Genomic DNA, 12,381 nt, shown 5'->3' on the forward strand with positions numbered 1-12,381 from the left:
TTGTACTCTTATCTTCTTATATACTGTATTTTAACTCCTTCCAATCCCTGTAAAATTACTTATTAAATAATAATTATAAATACTACAATAATTTGTATTGGCATTTTTCATATTTTACATTTCTTTTCAACAAACCCAATGAAAAAAATTAAGAGCATTAACGGTGCATATTGTATTGCACCAGATGTGCATTTCGACAAACGCTTACATAATAGTATCTACGCATTATTTCGTGTAAAAATTACAAAATTGTTTAAAAAAGAAATAAAAGGCGAAGATACCACTTGGGTAGTAGAAAATGAATATACAACATCGACATAAAAAAATGGACAACAAGCAAATAACAACAGACAAAATACTACCTAGAAAAAACAAAAGACCATAACACATGAACTCCTCCAAAATACGTTGGCTGAAGCCAAATGCTCTGAGGGGTCACTAGTTCTACTGATGTTACCCGCACATGTTTTCAATGAATTGTCTTCTTACAATGGCGGAATAATTGTTTTTTTTCTTCCAAATATATAACAAATTACAAAATTATCGAAAATATTTTTTACAGGTTATTCGAACATACAAGTGATAGTTATTTTAAAAGATAGTTTTCAAAATTATACTTACTTCTCGAATAATATAAAACACACGAAATAGTCTTGAAACTCTGGTTCTCGTTGTGTTGACTATGTTTAACGTGATATTCTTGGTTTTATCTTCTCAGGATGAACTATTTTATCAAATGCAATGTATTTTGTTTATATGCCGATCCAAATTCAAGGTAAAGAAACAAATAACATAGTAAAGTATCCTTTTTCGCACATTAAATATATCTTTCGTAGTTGCACACGTAAAATTATTCTATTCAGCTAAAGACAAATATACTTTGCAAAAATTCAAATCTCAGTTATACATGTTATACATGCTCTTCAACTTCGTTATTTATTTGGCCTTTTAAACAATTTTTTATTCGAGCGTCACTGATGAGTCTTTTGTAAATTCTCTAGCTTAACTCACTTCTGGTAAAACGATAATTACATTTTGACAATAAATTAACGGAATTTCATACAGTGATAACGAATGCATCATACTGTCATATCTGCTTCGGCATTACTGAATGTGTTTTAGCAAACCAACTGAACTTATGATGAAGACATATTGGACTTGTTATCATGGCCGAAGTAACAACAGTAGGTATGTTAACTGTGAGGAATATTTCTACCAATCTAAGATCATTCACAGTTATCGATATCTACGTCATCAACAGTCTACAATAAACATAACCTTGTGTCATGCAATACTATGAATACCAATCATGATGCATGACCGTTGGTTTGCATAACGCGTACGGTATAGGAAAGACATGTAACACGACAGGTGCATCATGTGCAGCGGGATATGCTTGCCCTTCTAGAGCATCTGCGTTTTTGGTGGGGTTTGTGTTGCTTAGTCTTTAGTTTTTTATGTTGTTTTCTGTTACTGTTATTTGTCTGTTTGTCTGTTTGTCTTTTCTTTTTAGCCATGACATTGTCTGTTTATTTTCGACTAATCAATTTGAAAACCGATTTAGGCAATTTTCAAATATCTATATTTCAGTGTTAAATTGAACAATTTTGAATGGTTATTTTTAGAAAAAAAAGTTTCTTTAGAGGATCGATACATGTACATACGTTCATCTAAATGTAGGGGGCTCTATAAACAACATGACCAAAAACAGGTTTTGAATAAGTTTTCTATAGTCAAATATCCTTTCAAAATGTTGTATCCATGAAAAAATTTAGCACAGATTTACATTATTTGTAGTAAGGAAATCCCGGACTTTATAATTTACAAGTGGTACACAGATTTTGTTCATTGAAAGATTTATAGTCACTTCAGACATGAGCAATGCACGATTTGAAAAGTATATAAACCGTAAGATTGGACCAACGATTCTAAGTTCATACTATTGTTCTTACAAGTTTGTTAACACATCGGTATTTACATAACAACATTTGGCATATACGGATTTTGTGAAGAACATCTCTGCCAGTTCGTGTTGCTTAGTCTTTAGTTTTCTATGATGTATCTTGTGTACTATTATTTTTCTGTTTGTCTTTTTCTTTTTTATCCATGGCGTTGTCAGTTTATTTTCGATCTATGAGTTTGAATGTCCCTCTGTGCCTTTCGCCCCACTTTTGTATGTTTTACTCTTTCTGAATAATGTTTCCTAAATGGACGACCAAATTAGATATGCTAAAAGACGGACGCCTGACGACGGGCTAATAACAAATGAATAATGTTGACAAAAACATTCTGAATAATTAGCTAAAAAGACATTTGGGCGATAATTCATATACAAACGAACTATGTGGCTTAAAGTAAATAGGATAACGATCAATTCGAGGGTTTTACATTTTTGTTGAAAAGAAATTCAATTGATTTAATGTTTAAATTTTTATATTTGGACTTCCGTGTTATTGTTAAAATGTTTTTGATTCTTGTCGGATAAAATAAAATTAACATTTCATTAGAAGAAGAAAGAAAGTATTTCAAATTGCAACACACGGTATTTGAGTCCAGCAATCTACTTTTTACACCTCCAAAACGAATGATGTAATACCTTATAAGTGGGAGAAAATGTCAATCTGTTACACAGACTACCTAGTATATAATTACTTGGTTGTCGGCATTGTGGTGCATTTCTATTCAATGGTTTTAAATCAACATATACCAAAATCCTGGTAAGAATACTCAACTTGTTAATATTTACTTATTCTAGGTCAATACAGTCATTTTGGTAAAAAGTATCACGGCCTTAGCTTGATTCAACGCTAGTGTGTTTTTCGTGCATTTTATTAAGTAAGATAAGTATTGGTCATTTCTGATAGAATTGATCGCAAATGAGAGTTTTTCTCACTAAGGCTTAGAACTAATCATCAGACTGAGTGTTCTATGTTGTCTTCTTTTTCTCTGAGTTTTTCCTACTTTCTAGGAGCATCTGTGTAAACCCGAGACAGAATTCAGCTAATGATAAGACATTTAAACTCCTATGGAAGAAGAACTAATAAATTTATAAAAACATATTAACTTAATGCACCAGTGCGTAAGTTTGAGAAACACGAACCCAAGTTGTGTGTCCCCATAAACATGTCAAGTAGTCTTCAAGTCGCGGTCGTGTGGGTTTCCTATTATACATATATATATATAAGTACGTCTAAACAAGTGACAACTCTGTGACAGATCCATCCACTGTTTCATCCGTGAAGGTGATACACGGATGAAAACACATATTACATTTATAATTACTCTAAATTTCAGCACAACAATATTAAATCTGATAATTTGCGGAAACAAATTGTTGTTCTTCCCTCGACGGGATTCGAATTTATGCTATTGAGATATCGAGACAACACCGCCTACACTGTGTTCAGTGCTCTCGACCATCTAGACTGAAAAAACATTCAGTTTTTAATTAACTAGTGTTACCTTTCCCCGTCAGTAGAATCTAGAGTTATAACACAGTACATGACAAATTAGGTATAAAGATGGAATATTGATTGCAGAGTAGCTAAATTATCTATCGTAATGGATCGTAAAATGCAGTCAGAGAAATAATCAAGTTAAATATGTTAATGAGTAAGACGTGGCTTTGCATGATTTGTACCGAATAAGACTATTTACCAGATTCGTAATAACATGAGCAACACGACGGTAGCCGGATCTGCTTACCCTTCCGGAGCACCTGAGATCACTCACAGTTTTTGGTGGGGTTCGTGTTGCTCAGTCTTTAGTTTTCTATATTGTATCTTGTATTCTATTATTTGTCTGTTTGTCTTTTTCTTTGTTATCCATTGCTTTGTCGGTTTATTTTTGATTTATGACTTTGACTGTCTTTCTGGTATCTTTCGCCCCTCTTTTGTAACATTAATTGGCGATGACCCATGTCAAAGGTTTAACTGTTTTGAATTAAATATGTCAAATAAATATTAGATCTATGGCAAAACGTCTCTTTTTTTATAAAATAAAGGCATGAATCAGATTTTGTTAGTAGGATTAAATTCTATGCTTCATTGCATGTAAATGAATTGTTGCCGTGATACATTCATCAAGATTTAAAGACTAGTGAGCAATGTGTGTGATATTGAAGTGTCATACTTATTAAATAATGTTTGGATAAGAATTTTGTTTTTGGAATTCCTAAGGTTTCTGCCTTTCCCAACAGCATGCCAATGATCGATTAATAGATGGGCTTTAGATATTATAAGCATGCTTAGTTCATAGAGATATACATTTTAAAAGTGGAGGAAATGAAACGCCCGAAAACGTAGCGTCATTTTTCGTAATATTTATTTTGACACAAGTATCTACCAATTTATAAATATTGCCTCTTTGATAATAAATTACCTTTTTACTTTTTGTAGCTCTCCTCAAGCTCTTGCGTTTATTTGCTTAAACATGACCTATATTTGTTAATGTCTGTGTCATTTTGGTCTTTTGTGGATAGTTGTCTCATTGGCAATCATACCACATCTTCTTTTTTATATAAAGTGTTTTGAACCATATTTAATATAGGGTTTTGTTTACAATTTGGCTTGTTAAAGGGTAAGTCCCTACTCTCTTATTTCCCGAATTTTGTTTTCAGTGATAAATCGTTGTGTTAACATTTTATTTAAGTTTCTTATGACATTTTATGGTTATTGATTTCATTGTTTACTAGGCTCAGGAGACGGAGCTAGACAGAAGAATAACAACTTTTGAGATAGAAGTTAGATCACAGGTCTAAGCTCATCTCATTGTTTGCTTTTCCTATGACTAACGACCAACTGAAGACTGCATTAACTAAATTAACTAAAAACTCATAACAGACGTTACCTCGATCACCTGTAGATCAACAGAAAGATCACCATCCATGTAACAATTATATGTTAATGAATGGTCATTTGATATCCTTGGAAAGGAAAGGGAAATGTATTAGCTAAATTAATATCATCTAGATAGTACCATCAGCCTTTTGTGTACTTCTATTGATTTTTTATTCTATGTGAATGTTAAGTATACTTTAATTTCAGATTTACACCATGAAAACAAGTGTTGCTTTTGTAATTTTACTCGTTTGTCTTTCTGGTAAGTCTTGATATGGCTCGTGTTTTTTTAATATAAATTAGATATACAAAAAAAGAAGATGTGGTATGATAGTTATGAGACAACTCTCCACAAGAGACCAAAATGACACAGAAATTAACAACTATAGGTTACCATACGGCCTTCAACAATAAGCAAAGCCCATACCGCATAGTCAGCTACAAAAGACCCGAAATGACAATATAAAACAATTCAAACGAGAAAATTAACGGCCTTATTCATGTCCAAAAAATGAACGAAAAACAAATATGTAACACATAAACAAACGACAACCACTGAATTACAGGATCCTTACATGGGACAGGCACATACATACAGAATTTGGCGGGGTTAAACATGTCAACGGGATCCCAATCCTCCCCTAACATGGGACAGTGGTATAACAGTACACCATTAGAACGAACTATATAAATGTGTTGAAAAAGGCTCAACTCATCAGATGGACAAAAATACAATTGGACGTGGCCGGGTACTTGTACATCCTAACAACAAAAAGGCACTAGGTACATATCTGAGAGCACTTGCAGTTAACTGACAGCTAATTCAAAGCCACTTACAACAAATAAAAAAATCATGCATCTAAGACTAAATTATCAATCCGTACAGATCCAACATCCGATGGATTTGGTGTAAAGACGTCATAAACAGTCAGAGAAAAACATGACTTTGTGCAATGCCAAGATACAGGTATCGACAGATTATAGATCCATGAATGTGTATATGTATAAAACATACTAGTGATATTTAGTTTGCTTTTAATTTATTGATAACAAAATCAATATTTATACCAATAAAAACAATATTCAATGATCTTATTACAGTGTTGAATTGGTAACCTTTTAGAATAAGTTTTATTAAAGGATCGATAAGTTTACCAGGATCGTTTCTAAATTTCCGGGCACAGTTAACAACATTTCCGTAAAAATTAGGATGTGCTATCCCGTTTGAAATAAGTTTTCTACAGGTACAACCAAACTTCAAAACCAAACCTTTATATCTATGGAAAAATTTAGTGAAGGTTTGAAGTAATTTATAGTAACAAAATCCCTGGCTTAATAATTTACCAGTTATACATATAGTAATATTACGTTCGTTAAAATCAAAAATGTCACAATAGACACGGGCATAGCGAACGAGCTGTGAAATATAAACACCTTAAGATGGTAGCAAAGGAACACCACCATCTAAAAATGGATAATTAACAATAGGGAACGAAAAATCGTCCCTTTTGTCGTAAATTTTATTTATTCAAAGTAAGTTCCTTTGGGTAAATTTCAGCAGTATATTGAGAAAATTCTTGATTATTTAACGAAAAAATATCACCAAGATAACTGTAAGTGTTGTTGAATTTATCAATTAAACGCAATTTGGACGAGTCTTTACTGAGTTTGGTCATACACTATGATTCATAACAGTACAAAAACAAGGTCTGTTATTAAAGGGGCGCAATTAGTGCCCATAGGGATACCTACAACCTGTCGATAAACTTTGTTGCCGAAACGTACATAAATATTATCAAGGAGAAAATTAACAGCTTCAATCATCTCATCACACCTCCAGTAAGTATATCTATATATAGGAAGATGTGGTGTGAGTGCCAATGAGACAACTCTCCATACAAATAACAATTTAAAAAGTAAACCATTATAGGTTAAAGTACGGCTTTCAACACAGAGCCTTGCATATTTACCTTTCTCATTAGAGAAGAAGGCTTTAAATGAGTTGCAGCAAATATATTTGCATTCAGATTTACCAAACAATCATTTAATTAAATAAGAAAACTTTTGTTTGATAAGTGTCGAAGTGTATTGTAAAGAGTAGACAAATCCAAACTGTCAACAGAATCAAAAGGACCATCAAAAGCACGTAATTTATCTAAAACATCCAAAGAATGTTTTACACTCCAAAAATAGTCAATTCCACTATGTTCATATATCTTATTACAATAGTTTATGATAAGCTCTTTGATAGTAGTTAGGGAACTTGTTAAAAGCACTGAAAGATTAGTTGTAGAACACTTTGCATTCAGATTTACCAAACAATCATTTAATTAAATAGGAAAACTTTTGTTTGATAAGATAAGTGTGGAAGTGTATTGTAAAGAGTAGACAAATCCAAACTGTCAACAGAATCAAAAGGACCATCAAAAGCACGTAATTTATCTAAAACATCAAAAGAATGTTTTACACTCCAAAAATAGTCAATTCCACTATGTGTATATATTTTATTACAATAGTTTATGATAAGCTCTTTGATAGTAGTTAGGGAAATTGTTAAAATCACTGAAAGATTAGTTGTAGAGGTAGAGGCCGAGATGAAACGATATTTAAAAGTTTTTTTGTGTAGTTTAGGTAACCAATACATAGTAGGGACCTTCAAATGTTCAGAAGAAGCTTTAAGCTTTGATGTGGTTATGATATGTTACTATATGACTCTCTGTGGAGTGCATGGACTTGAATGTAGATGAATTTAAAATTTCATTCTTAAGAACGTCTGTGTAGTATTTACGGCATACCACCACCACATTGTTGGCTGCTTTGTCGGCCGGTACAAACACAAACCACTTTGAAAGTATCTGAAGTTTTTTTCTTATTCTGGATATAGGCGTATTATGTACTTTATTGTTTACTGATAAATTATTTTCAAAATGTGATATTCATTATCTACAACATTCATACATTTATTTAAATAAGAATCAAGAGATTTTTTATCCGATTTTCCCCGTTTACACCAATTCTTACAAAACGAGGAAAGAGCATCTTTTAATGACTTGACGACATTCTTTCCAATCTAGTTAAGATTGAGGACGATATTTTGTTTTTTTTCAAAAAGTTTTCAACCTCACTTTCCTGGACGATATTGAGGTCCCCTATAATAACATTGCCACAGGAAACATATCTAAACTTGGATTATTCACAGTTTCAAGTTAAAGGAGTATTATTTTCTACTTTGAAGTCTGATGTTACCGACGTATAATTAAAAATTAAACTTCTGCTGTTTTTTTTGTATGTGTATGAAATTATAGGTGGTTATATGTTATCAAAATAGGCAGATATGAAGTTTTGAACGGTAGAGTCATTAAATATACTAGATAAGTTGATAAAATCAATACCTCTGCTAATATATTTAATTTTCAGAAAATGACGTTTATGGTCTTTAGGTTTGTCGATACGTGGAATCAGCCTTTGGTAGCAAAAAACTGTAATTATACGCGAATATTCATACAGTGGGCTGAAGAGAGAGATGGTGTCACAATATTTGAAAATATTGAATTCTTAGGTTTTCGGAAGCGGTATATATGTTCCTGTGTTCGTTTGAAAAAAACTCCCGTCCTGTTTGTCCTACATACTGTATACCACACTTTGGCTTTATTTATGTAACCAGATAAATGAGGCTTTGGGTTTTTCATTTAATGTCACAGGAAAAGGAAAGCGAAAAAGCTCTCCCGTTCACTGTTGACCTTACAGTATTATCAGAAGATAATCTAGACCAGGTTTGTCATTTTCTGTCATTGCACGGAAATATTTGTGGATATCTACGTGCATTTTAATTGAATAATCTGGCTGCAGCAGCATTACCACCTTTAACAGAATTATAAAAAGTTCTAAATTTAGATGGGGAATTTCGATTGACGGCGGTTGAATTAATATGTTTAAGTCACTAAGAAAATGCTTTAAATTTTACATGATACATGCATAGCAGATGAAATTAACACTTTAAAAATTATGTGCGTCTTAAAAGCTCTCCTAGATTAACCAGCATCAAGAGTGCTAAAACCTGAACACTCGAAAGTCAGATCAATACGAAAAATTGTCAGGGGCCACATGAACAATAATAAAATACAACAAATGCAAAGATCTGTAGGATTTAGAACCATAATCTCACATGAATTTCTTAAGTTATAATGTAAAAGATCCTGTGGGGACTGAATCACTAAGTATAGATCTGATAAGACCATCATATCTAGCAGTTCAAAATCAGTTGTCGTGAGCCGGTTCTATAGTAACGGACAATAACACCTGATAAAGGAATGTACTGGCCAATTGTTTCACTAAAAAACAGATTTTCACTAATAGCGTCAGCAGTGATGTATTTGTGATGTTATAAATGTAGTCGAATTTCATTTAAACTTGATTTATGGTTTTCTGAAGTATATATACTGGCGCCATCCCTCGCTCACCACATTTTTTGCTGAAATATACTTTATATACTATGTTTTGTCCTTTATAACAATAAATTTAATGGGTGAGGAGTGGCGCAACACATACCAAACACTTATGAGTCAGTAATTTCGATAAAGTTCTTGTTGTAAAAAAAATACCTACAAAACATTAAATCAGAAAACCAGGGAAAAAGGAACTCATAAATGTTTGTTTTCTTTCTGATTGTTATTTTATTATGGTAATCACCTAATTTTAAAGTTCTCGTTCCAAAAACTTCCGTGAAAGTTGAACTAAGTTATTGGTGTCAAAAACTAAAACAGTCTTACAATATGTATCATAACTTAAATCATGACGACACCGACGTCACGACTACGCCGTCAACTAACTATTAGATAGTCGTTAAACCACTCTTGCTATTCGTTATTACATAGATCTGCTTTTTAATTTATCCCTAGTACATTCTTGATAGTAATTCTATAGTATTGAAATCTTTCCGTTTTGTTTCCAATGAAAACCTTGAGTTCTCATTTTATAATTTAAGGAATGATGATAAATCTAACAGAAGGAGGAATTAAGATAACATGTAAATGGGGAGGATGTCCGAGTAGCAAACTTTGTAACTTATGTTGTGATCACTTGAAAAAGGGATGTACTGGTGGGAAATGTGTTAAGAGAAAGAAATGGCCTCGGTGGAGAGTGAAATGTCAATGCAATTGTCCAAAACCATGGTATGTAAAAACTTTTAAATAGATATAAGATGTGGTATGAGTGCCAAATGAGACAACTCTCCATCCAAGTTACAACATATAAACGTAAACCATTATAGGTCAAATCACGGTCTTCATCGCGGAGCCTTTGAGATGAGCATGTTGCATAGACATATGTATAACATATATAACATTGTTGGGCTGATTTTAAGAGTAATTATGATTATAATTTGTGTCTTTATTCGTGTATCAAAAGATCTGTCGTTGTCACTTGTTTAGATGTACTTATATAAAGGTTATACGTCAATGAGACATCGACCAAACATCACAACATCCAGAAAAACATATGCAGATGTCGACACAACACAAATTACAAAAAAAAAATATTGAAATGGAAAAATATACATATTTCTATACAATATGCTCATCATTTATAATTATTCGTCACAAATTCAAGAAGTTGGGAATAAATATAATAAGAGAATTAATAATCTGCTTTTTACACTATACACATCGTTTTTTTTTCTGCAATGTGATTATAAAATGAGTAGGTTAAATTTTCACTGTGTAAAATGTTTGCTGAATGCTTAAATACAGCGAATAATTAAGTGTATTGTACCGTTCAAAATGTAAACAACGTGCAATTGAATTTTTCAAAGTCTGTTTGATTTCATGTGAAAGGCTAAAAAAATAAGTTAAATTATGTTTTTACCTGTATAGGAATGATTTTGTTGTGAATCGAATCATTCGATGCAATGGGTCACCTTTATTTCATTTTAAATGTTGACATTGTTTTTCTTTTATTGGCCGAACGCGATTTATATATGCGTAACCAATATATATAGCTAAGAGGTTAAGTAGCAGGTCACATGAATACGGATTCAATGAGGTCAACTTATTCACTTGCAAGGGAATAATCCACCAGTGATGTTTCTTTGCCAATTTCAACAAAAATTAACCAATTTGGCTGTTATAAACGAATTATTATTTCATCATTTCACTTTTATTATTGATTGAGCCAAACAAAATTATATTCTAATATGGTTCATGTTGTTTTATATCTCGTAGCAATTGCCCATTTAATTGACTGACAGGTATTCGATTGCAAAAAAAATATGAGTTCTTCAAACGACAACACAATATTCAGTGAATTTATTTGGAAATATAAAATACATACATTGAGGTATGGTAAAAATTATAGGATTTGATCGTTACAGATATAACATTTGTTAACCCGCCAATGGTTGATGGCGTGCTATATATGAATAGTTTTTTTAATTATTATATAAACAAAAACCTTGATTATATAAACACTCAACAATCAACAGTATAATGTTCGAAACTTTCAAATAACGATAGATTTGGGAATATGCAGTGAAATTTACAGGTGGTAAATTATTTTGCGTTTCTTTGTTTGACACGAACAAAAGAAAAATTAAACAAATGCTAAGTATACTCGATATATAGTATTATCTAGATTAAATTTTATAAAATTATCAATAAAAACAAATGTTGAAGTTTCTGACCTTGATCCTAATAATGAAAAAAACTTCGAATCATTCGTATATACTTGACATGGGCGCTTTGTATTTTCAATATTGTAATTATGTGCCGCTATGTAACCAAATGTACATTTTTAAATGATGAATACTTTCTTTTGTAGATACAAAATGTTAAATGGCACTTTTGTATAGGAATTTCAACTGTTACATATATCAACAGAAAATATTTATTTAGTGAATAAAGATTGTTGTTTGACCTCTTTGTTTCATTGAGCAATCAAAACGGATGTTGTTCTCTTTCTTCACTAATACTCGATGTAATGGAAGTGTAGATGAAATTATTATGTAATGAAATATAAAAGTACAGCTTTTGATTTACACATTTTATCTAAAATTATAATAAAGGCTGGACTGAGTTGATACGTTTTTCCTATAATTCTGTGAAGATCCACTTGGTATTGTTTTAATCAATTTTCGAACGTTTTACGTTCAATGCTCTTCAACTTTTTACTTGTTTGGCTTTCTAACTTTTTTTATCAGACCGTCACTGATGAGTCTTTTTGTAAACGATACGCTCGTCTGGCGTATTAAAATTATAAGCCTGGTACCTTCGATGTCTATTTACACCACTTGGTCGAGGACACTTCTATTTGGCACAACTTTTGGAATTTTCGATCCTCAATGCTCTTCAACTTTGTACTTGTTTGGCTTTATAAATATTTTGATATTCATGAGCGTCACTGATGAGTCTCATGTAGACGAAATGCGCGTCTGGCGTACTGAATTATAATTCTGGTACCTTTGATAACTATTTACACCACTGGGTCGATGCCACTGCTGGTGGACGTTTCGTCCCCGAGGGTATCACCAGCCCAGTAGTCAACACTTCGG

At 32.1% G+C, this 12,381-nt stretch overlaps 1 long non-coding RNA gene across 1 annotated transcript; it reads left to right on the top strand.

Annotated features, from left to right (window-relative positions):
• Positions 1-2,637: 2,637 nt before the first annotated feature.
• On the top strand, positions 2,638-11,746 carry LOC139490448 (uncharacterized). The gene is made up of 4 exons (XR_011656333.1): positions 2,638-2,717; positions 5,046-5,100; positions 9,823-10,009; positions 11,652-11,746. It is a non-coding gene; the product is annotated as an uncharacterized lncRNA (long non-coding RNA).
• The last annotated feature ends 635 nt before the right edge of the window (positions 11,747-12,381 follow it).

Source organism: Mytilus edulis, chromosome 9, assembly GCF_963676685.1.
Source record: "Mytilus edulis chromosome 9, xbMytEdul2.2, whole genome shotgun sequence".
Taxonomy (NCBI): domain Eukaryota; kingdom Metazoa; phylum Mollusca; class Bivalvia; order Mytilida; family Mytilidae; genus Mytilus; species Mytilus edulis.